The 7,777-nt window shown below is 40.0% G+C and overlaps 1 long non-coding RNA gene across 1 annotated transcript in view; it reads right to left on the bottom strand.

The window, feature by feature from the left end:
• Nucleotides 1-589: 589 nt before the first annotated feature.
• Nucleotides 590-7,777, bottom strand: part of LOC116707309 (uncharacterized) — a 24,135-nt gene continuing 16,947 nt past the window's right edge. The window contains exons 2-3 of the long non-coding RNA XR_004336458.1: nt 2,621-2,627; nt 590-599 (exon numbers count right to left, since the gene is read on the bottom strand). This is a non-coding gene — a long non-coding RNA (uncharacterized LOC116707309). The remainder of the gene's footprint in view (nt 600-2,620; nt 2,628-7,777) is intronic.

Consider the following 7,777-nt stretch of genomic DNA (forward strand, 5'->3'; position numbering starts at 1 on the left):
GAGCCTGGGATGTGGCCGCACTGAACCCCCCGCTTGACAACCCCCTCGCAGCTTCCTGCTAAAAGACTTGGAAGAAAGGGAGGGAGGAAAAGAAGGAGCAAGACAGAGAGAGAGAAATGAGGGGGAAAGAGAGAGAGAGGGAGATAAGCTGCTGCTGTATTGTCCAGTGAGTGGAGGAATAATGTGGAGGATAGAAGGCAGAGGGGACAAATGCAGAGCAGGGAATGACAGGAGGTGGTGAGTAAGAAAGAAAGAGGGAGAGAGGGGGGGAGAGATAAGGAAGACAGTGGACTATTTAAAGCGCAGAAAAGGATGACTGTGTGCCCTCGCGCCAGTGACATCACACAGGCGCATGGTGATGTCACTGATTGTGGGTTGCTTTTCCGCCTCTCTATCATGATGTCATTTTCCTCCAGCTTTAGCATAACATCATGACAAACGTGTGATTCACTTCTTGTCATTTTTATTCATGATGTTTTCCATATAAATGTAGTTCGCGTTCATATTATCTTTCTAAAAGGAATATTTTAATATTTTATTTATTTACTCACTCATTATTTCTGAGAGTGAGATAATATGATAGGTATCAGTTCAGAGTTCTGTTATCTCTTCTTATATGCCAAATATATGTAGTAAAAATGAATATACACAGTATATATCAAAATCACTTTCTTCTCTCTGCCTTTAGAACATACAAATATTGTTGATCTTGAACTTGGTGCCATACACATATCTTTATCTGATCAAATGTGATTTAGGACAACTGGCTAATTAACTATCCATCATGTATACAACTCTTGGACATTAGAATGGGGGTTGTAGTAGCTAACAGAGCAATATCATAAGTTAAAGTTGTGTGTTTGGATGTATAAGCTAGTCTGCAAACACGTCACATTTACAAAATATATTAATGGAAGATTAAAATCAGTTGGAATGCCAACCGGGACCAGCTGTTGTGTGACAATCTGAATTCTCATAGAAATAATCATTTGATTATTCGGTTATTGGAGATCTCATCTCGTCTATATCATGTACTTAAATCACAATGAGTGAATCTGGCTCATGACCTTTATCACATCATCCTTAAACAGAGCCGTTCACATGGGAAAATCTGTTGTTCTGACGATTACATCTTGACCATAGCAGCTTACTGTACTGTTCTGTGCTGGCCTTAATTAAACTAAAAGCTTTTTACAGTGTGATGGCGGCTGCCACAAGGTTGCATCTTTTGAGGAATGAGGCAGTGGCGGCAGAGCTGTAGCTGCATCAGCTCGCTGAAGAGAGAGTGGGTGGTGCGGGCTAAGATGGAGTTCAGTTTAATTCTCATCCTATACCCTTCTGCTGCTGCCTCCAGGGTGTTCAGGCTGAATCAGCCCAATGTTTGTTCCCCCTCACCAGTTTATTTGTCCTACCGTCGCCAGCAAAGACCGGCCGCAACTAATTGATTGGAACTGCATTGTGTAGCGATGGGAGGTGGCAACACACAAAGTCACATAAAGCTCACATTCATGATTATCCAAACTCTTTTTCTTTTTTTTTTCCCCATCCTGTTCTGTCACAAATCCATCTTCGTCCCACTCACTTCCATTACCAGCCACAATTTTTGTATCTCCCTGCAATCTCCACAATCAGCTCATATATCTTTATCAGTGGCAGCTGCTAGTCTTCCTCAGGGGAAGCGCAATAACCAAGCACCATATTGTTACGGCCAACCAAGCAACAATGATAAACGACTATAATACTAAACAATCTCCCCAATATCCTCTTTCATTTAGTAAACCGCTCCTTGGGCCAATAGGCGCTTATTGAGCTCTGTACTACGGCATTTAGCCTAAGGCATCTCCCCCCTACACGTCTTGCCTGCAGTGGGCTTGATTGACCCGATACCTCATGAGGATTCCAGGCGGTTCACTCATTTGCGACTGTTGCTCGTATACGCTTGTGCTGATTGCTGGACCGAGCAAAGTGGTGGGTCATCGAGGGGTCAGTGTTTGTTTATCAGACTTTGAGAGCAAACGTGGGAGTGCTGATTGAGACGGACAAATCAGTTGGAAAAAAATCACATTGAGCAATCACGCGACCCACATCTAAACTTTAAACCCAGCGAACACACAGACACAGAGATGCAGCTGCTTATGGCCACATGCGGTCAGGCATAAAATTGTACATATGTAAGCCATAGCCAGAACCAGAGCGAGGAGCGCACTGACTGAATGAAAATAGCCCAAGCCTCTCCTTCCCACCCACACGTTGGACTGGGGGGGAAATGGGGACTGAGTACACAGGGCCCTCATAGAGGAGGGCCCTAAGAGATACCATAACGAAGAGCTGTGGATGCGGGGTGGGGCCCATAGGAAACACCTTTTTATAGGGCCCAGAATTTTGTGCTACACCCCTGTCCCCTGCTACCTCGTTTTGCCTAAGAAAGTTACTTATCATGTTGATTAAATTATTAATTGATTGATAAAACTATAAATTAAGGAATCTGTGTGTGTGTGTGTGTGTGTGTGTGTGTGTGTGTGTGTGTGTGTGTGTGTGTGTGTGTGTGTGTGTGTGTGTGTGTGTGTGTGTGTGTGTGTGTTGTCTTTCAAATACTTTGAGAACCGTTCATCCAATCTACTTCACACCTGGCTTTCTTGGATATTGGATTTTAATAGACTGTGAACAAACTAAGTAATCACACAATAAAGGTTGAGGAGAAAAAGTTAAGGAAAAAAACACTGCCATAACGCTGGCTCTTCCGTTTCTATCCTTCTCAGTAAAAGCCAAGCTTAAATTCCTTCAGAACTTAAATTGACTCAGTGCATTTTTGCTGAAACAAAACTCAATAAAAAGGCATTTTTGCAGACACTAGATCCAAAAAAAAAAAAGCCTGACACTATATCCTATTAAGTTGCTGTGAGCTGTACATTCACTGCTGTTAAGTAGACGGCAGAACATAATGTCTTCTCTGAGCCGACCGGGCTCCGTCTCCATTTTTTAAGTTGCTGCCCACTAGTAACGCTAATAACATTACCGTCGACAAAATACCTCCGCTAATTAAATCCATCCCTTTACGGTTACTTCATAACCGTCAAGCTACTAAGCCTGTTTGGAAGTGAACACCTCTGCTGAAGTGTTACATGTGTTAATAAAAACGATAATAATAATGACGAGACAGCACTGCCGTCATTAAACATCAACAGGCAATATTACTGACAAAAAAGTAATAACAGTAAAATATAGTCATAAACAAAAAACTCTCCCCCTCCTCCATGAGGCAAATGTCTGTGATTTCTCCACATTTTAATTGTAATATGTTGTGAGTAAAATCTGCAACGTAACCAGTAACTTTTCTCTGTCAGGTAAATGTGGTAGTACAATGTATTCCTCTAAAGTAGAAATACACAGTGAGCCAGTAGTAGGCTATACAATGTGGTTGCATATTAAGTGATTTGAGGTCATTCTATAATTTATTCAGGGGTACAATGGTTTTGATTGGTTGCATTGGTTGCAATGGTTACATTTTGAATCAGCACTGTATTAGTAATATAATTAAAAAGAAAAATGCACGAACAAAGCAACCATTGTAAAACTAAAATAGGAAAAACACTTGTCACTCAAGCATGGAGTTCCATTTTTGCATACATAGACTGAAAACCTTTTATTTCTCTCACAGCGTCTTCTTTATGTTAATTATGTTGTACACTGAGTATGTAAATGAGAATTTGAATTTTTCAGAGTGGTAGTGACCTTCTCTCGATAGTCTTGCAATCACCATGGCGTTTGGTTTCTTTTTTTTAATTTGCCTTTATTGTTCTCTGGGACTAGGAATTAAAAATGCTGTCAGACGTCTATGCCGCTATTTCATATATATATATATATATATAAAAGTCCCATTTCAATAGGGAAAGGGAGTATATATACATACATACAGTATATATACATACATACATACATACAGTACATATATACTATAAGTCACATTTCAATAGGGAAAAGTCATGCATTCATTAAACAGACAAACTACAATGAAATAAAACAATACATATTTACAAATTGGCCTAAATGAAGATGTAATGTTTGTGTATTCTCAGGACTGTTAAGTCAAAACAGAATAACTTTTAAGGCTGAATAGAATTTCTCAGACTGACAGTTAAGAAAATAATGTGTACAGGTAATAATGTAAATGCTAATGTTGTGTAATGAAAGCCTTAGTCTTAGATCTTCCTCTCAAAAATGGGATTTTTCTGATGACAAGCACTGCTGGTGTCAACATGTTCAGGTTTCCAAGAAACTTGAATTTGCTTTTACATACCTTCACCAAGTCTCTTAAAGCAAGACGGCATTTTGGGAAACACGCTTATTTGCTACATTGCCAAGAATTAGTTGAGAAGTTCAATACTATTCTCATATCTTTTTGTTTCCTTTCAGCTTAGCTTAAAAACTGGAGAAAAAAAACCTGCCTATGAAGCTCATTTATTAACACACTAGATCTTTCTCGTTGAGTATTTACTAATCCAAATTCTTAAAAAGCTTTTTACAAGGGTATGTGCTTGACCATTCCTTATCTGGGCGTAGTAGAAGAAGTCCAAGAAGTTGTCCTTCACTTAACTCCCCTGTTAAACAAGTCCTTTTTACACTTTTTGTAAAGATTTGTGTACAGATTCAAGTAACAAGATATAAACTGTTCATGAGTAAGATTTAGAGTGGCTGTTGGGCAGATTCTATGCCTTTACACATAGCTAAGCCAGCTGTTTCCCGGTTTCCAGTCTTTATGATAAGCTAAGCTAACCAGCTTTTGTCTGTAGCCTCATATTTACTGTATAGACGTAAGAGTGGAAATGATTAATCTATCTAACTCGAGTCAACCACAAACTGCTGAGGTGTGCCAGCTGTCACAAGTGGAAGATTGTGAATCACCTTCAACAACCTAAAAGGTAATTACAAAGACCAAGACACACATCCATTTTTGACACCTATTTATTTCTTTGTACAACAGAGTAGCATTTACAAAGGAAAAAGAACAAAAAAAATCCCACACACACCTGTCACCTCTGCATTGGTTCATTATTGTCGATCAACCTTCTGCTCCGAGGACCTTTCTCAAAACACGTAGTTGATTGTCTCTCTTTGTACAACAGAGTAGAATTACACCATAACTGTGGACCAGGTGTCAACAGTTCCACCCGAACTCCCCCAGCATGCACTCAAAACTAATTACACCTGAAAATGGTCTCCACAGAAGTGATTAGCCACTGGTGACACCACTTGAAGCATCCTGTGTCTTGAGGTTGTCGAGCTCGCTGGATCGTAGCCAATCAAGACCCCCTGAACTGTAGTATGAAAAGACAGTTGGACAAAAGTAAAAAATAATCATGCCCACAATTTGGACAATATATCCTATTGAAGAGGTTCTTCGGAGTGTTTTTCTGTAAGGTGTTGAATGGGGGAGCTGGATATACAGGTGATGTTCAGAAGAAAGGAAAGGGGCCCTGAAGGGTTTTGTGTGCTCTTATTGCTGCCTCTGGCTTTCACCTTCACAGCTCATTGAGTCTGAGCAGACAAAGTATAGAGGTGTGGATGGCTGAGGCCAAAAGGTCATATGGGTCTGTGTGTGTGTGTGTGTGTGTGTGTGTGTGTGTGTGTGTGTGTGTGTGTGTGTGTGTGTGTGTGTGTGTGTGTGTGTGTGTGTGTGTGTGTGTGTGTGTGTGTGTGTGTGTGTGTGTGTGTGTGAGAAAGAGTGAGCGCCCATGTGATTTTCTTTTATTTAACTCCACTTTCCCTGTTATATAAAAAGTGTATATTAGAGGAAAACAAAATCAAATGGAAGCAAGAAGGAAGGGTAAAAAGCTCCCTAATTTGCTGGCTGCTTTACTAATTGAGCTACCACAGCACTTCACAAGAGGCTGGTTGGCTAGGAGATTGGATGGATTGATATGGATGCATGCTCACACACATACAGAAAAAAAGAAGCACAGCAAAGCACACACAGAACGGAAATGCCACAGACAAGCTTTTCATCTGTTGTTTTCTTCGACAAATTTGATTAAGTTGTGCCCAGGCAAAACATAAGAGATGGCCTGCTCTTAAAAAAGAAAGAAAGTTGGCACTGCCTCTTCGAGTGCATTAGTCCACAAGGACGCTTTTCTAAGATATTTTATTTTACGCGTTTGACGGGTTTTTCTGTGCAATTCAAAGACCATTTTACCTACAACATCAAAGACCTTCGAGGCAAAGATTGACTTCAAAAAAGGTTACAACATGCACTCGCTATCATAGCATTCTTCCTATCTTCTGCTTCTGCCTGAACACTGTGGTAGAGTGCAGGAATTAGTCAAACATTAAAGCCACTAAAGAGAGCATATGAGAGTGAGAAAGAGAGAGGGAGAGAGAGAGAGAGAGAGAGAAAGAGAGAGAGAGAGAGAGAGAAAGAAACATAGAACTCAAGCTTTACGCAAGCAAATAAATCTCTGCATTGTTGTTATTAATCCTGTGTCAAACAGGAAAGCTCCAGCGTCATCCGGAGAGGCAAAGTGCTTTCCATCGCAGCTTTGCATCTCAATGTGGACAAGCCCTTCACATGCAGCGCCCCTCAGATTAGCACATCATTTAGGATTTTTAATGACACCCTAAGGCGCTCCCTTCCTCTCCTCACTTTTTTTATGATAGGCACACATTTTTATTTTTACCCCTATATAGTCTGCCTCCATGAAATCCTCAGCTTTAACGTTATAAATGTTGCACTAGAAAAACACTTTTTTTAAACCATTAAAGCCATATTCTTTTTTGATCAGACAGTGAACAGGATTGTCTCTCAGAATCAAATTTGTGCTTATAATTCAGCTTCTTAAATATGTCTAGTATTACTGGTTTCATAAAAATAATGACAAAGTGATAATCAGTGTTTAGTTGTTGTCACACATGCATGGGCTAATTTGGCTTTTAGCCACTTGCATGAATAGCCTAGGTTGCTAACTAGCACTGGAATTAGCTTTTGCTGAAGCTGGATTGCTTTGTTGTGTGTTGATATTTTTTTTTAAACTTTGACGCTACATCTATCACCATTTATGCATTTAAAAATTAACTTACGTGACCATTTAACGAACTGCCGTGAGCTTGGGTTGCAAAACCACAGAGAGATGTGCAAGGACTACAAAGGGATGCAAAACAACAACAAAAAGAGGCAAAGGCTTCACAAAGTGTGTGTCTTGCTCCTGTGTAGGAACGATGGTGGGGCCTTTTGTACGTCTGTGCTGTGTTTCACAACCACCCATGCTAATAATAGCAAGTAGTGGAGCCAATTTATCTTAAAATATGGATAGTAAACCCCATGAAAACACTTATTTATTTAAGAAATAGAGAAATGCTAAAAAAAGAGATTGCATTGGGTTATACATGCTAGTACTGCAGAACAGAGGCTAGCACAGGACGCTTATTAACACTGGGGATGTGAAAGTACAGTTGAAACCCTTGGAAATCTGCCATACTTTGCTCTATGATAAATAGGCTAATTTTATTTCTTGCTATTTAGACTGGGTCCATTTAAGATAAACCCTGTTTTGGATACTGAAAATGTGGTTTTGCTTTACAGTAGGAGGCACCAAAAATGTCCCATCAGATGATCCAAAACAGAGAATTCTCCCAGGATTTTACATGGCTGCCTTTGCTTTTTTTCCTGTCACATTTCTCCTGAGATCCAGCGACAGAGAAATCAGAGCATGCAAAACCTAATTTTGGCACCATAAAGAGTGTTCTTGCTCATGATGCAATCACTTCTATATCTATCTATCTATCT

Source organism: Etheostoma spectabile, chromosome 19 (assembly GCF_008692095.1).
Source record: "Etheostoma spectabile isolate EspeVRDwgs_2016 chromosome 19, UIUC_Espe_1.0, whole genome shotgun sequence".
In the NCBI taxonomy this organism is placed as follows: domain Eukaryota; kingdom Metazoa; phylum Chordata; class Actinopteri; order Perciformes; family Percidae; genus Etheostoma; species Etheostoma spectabile.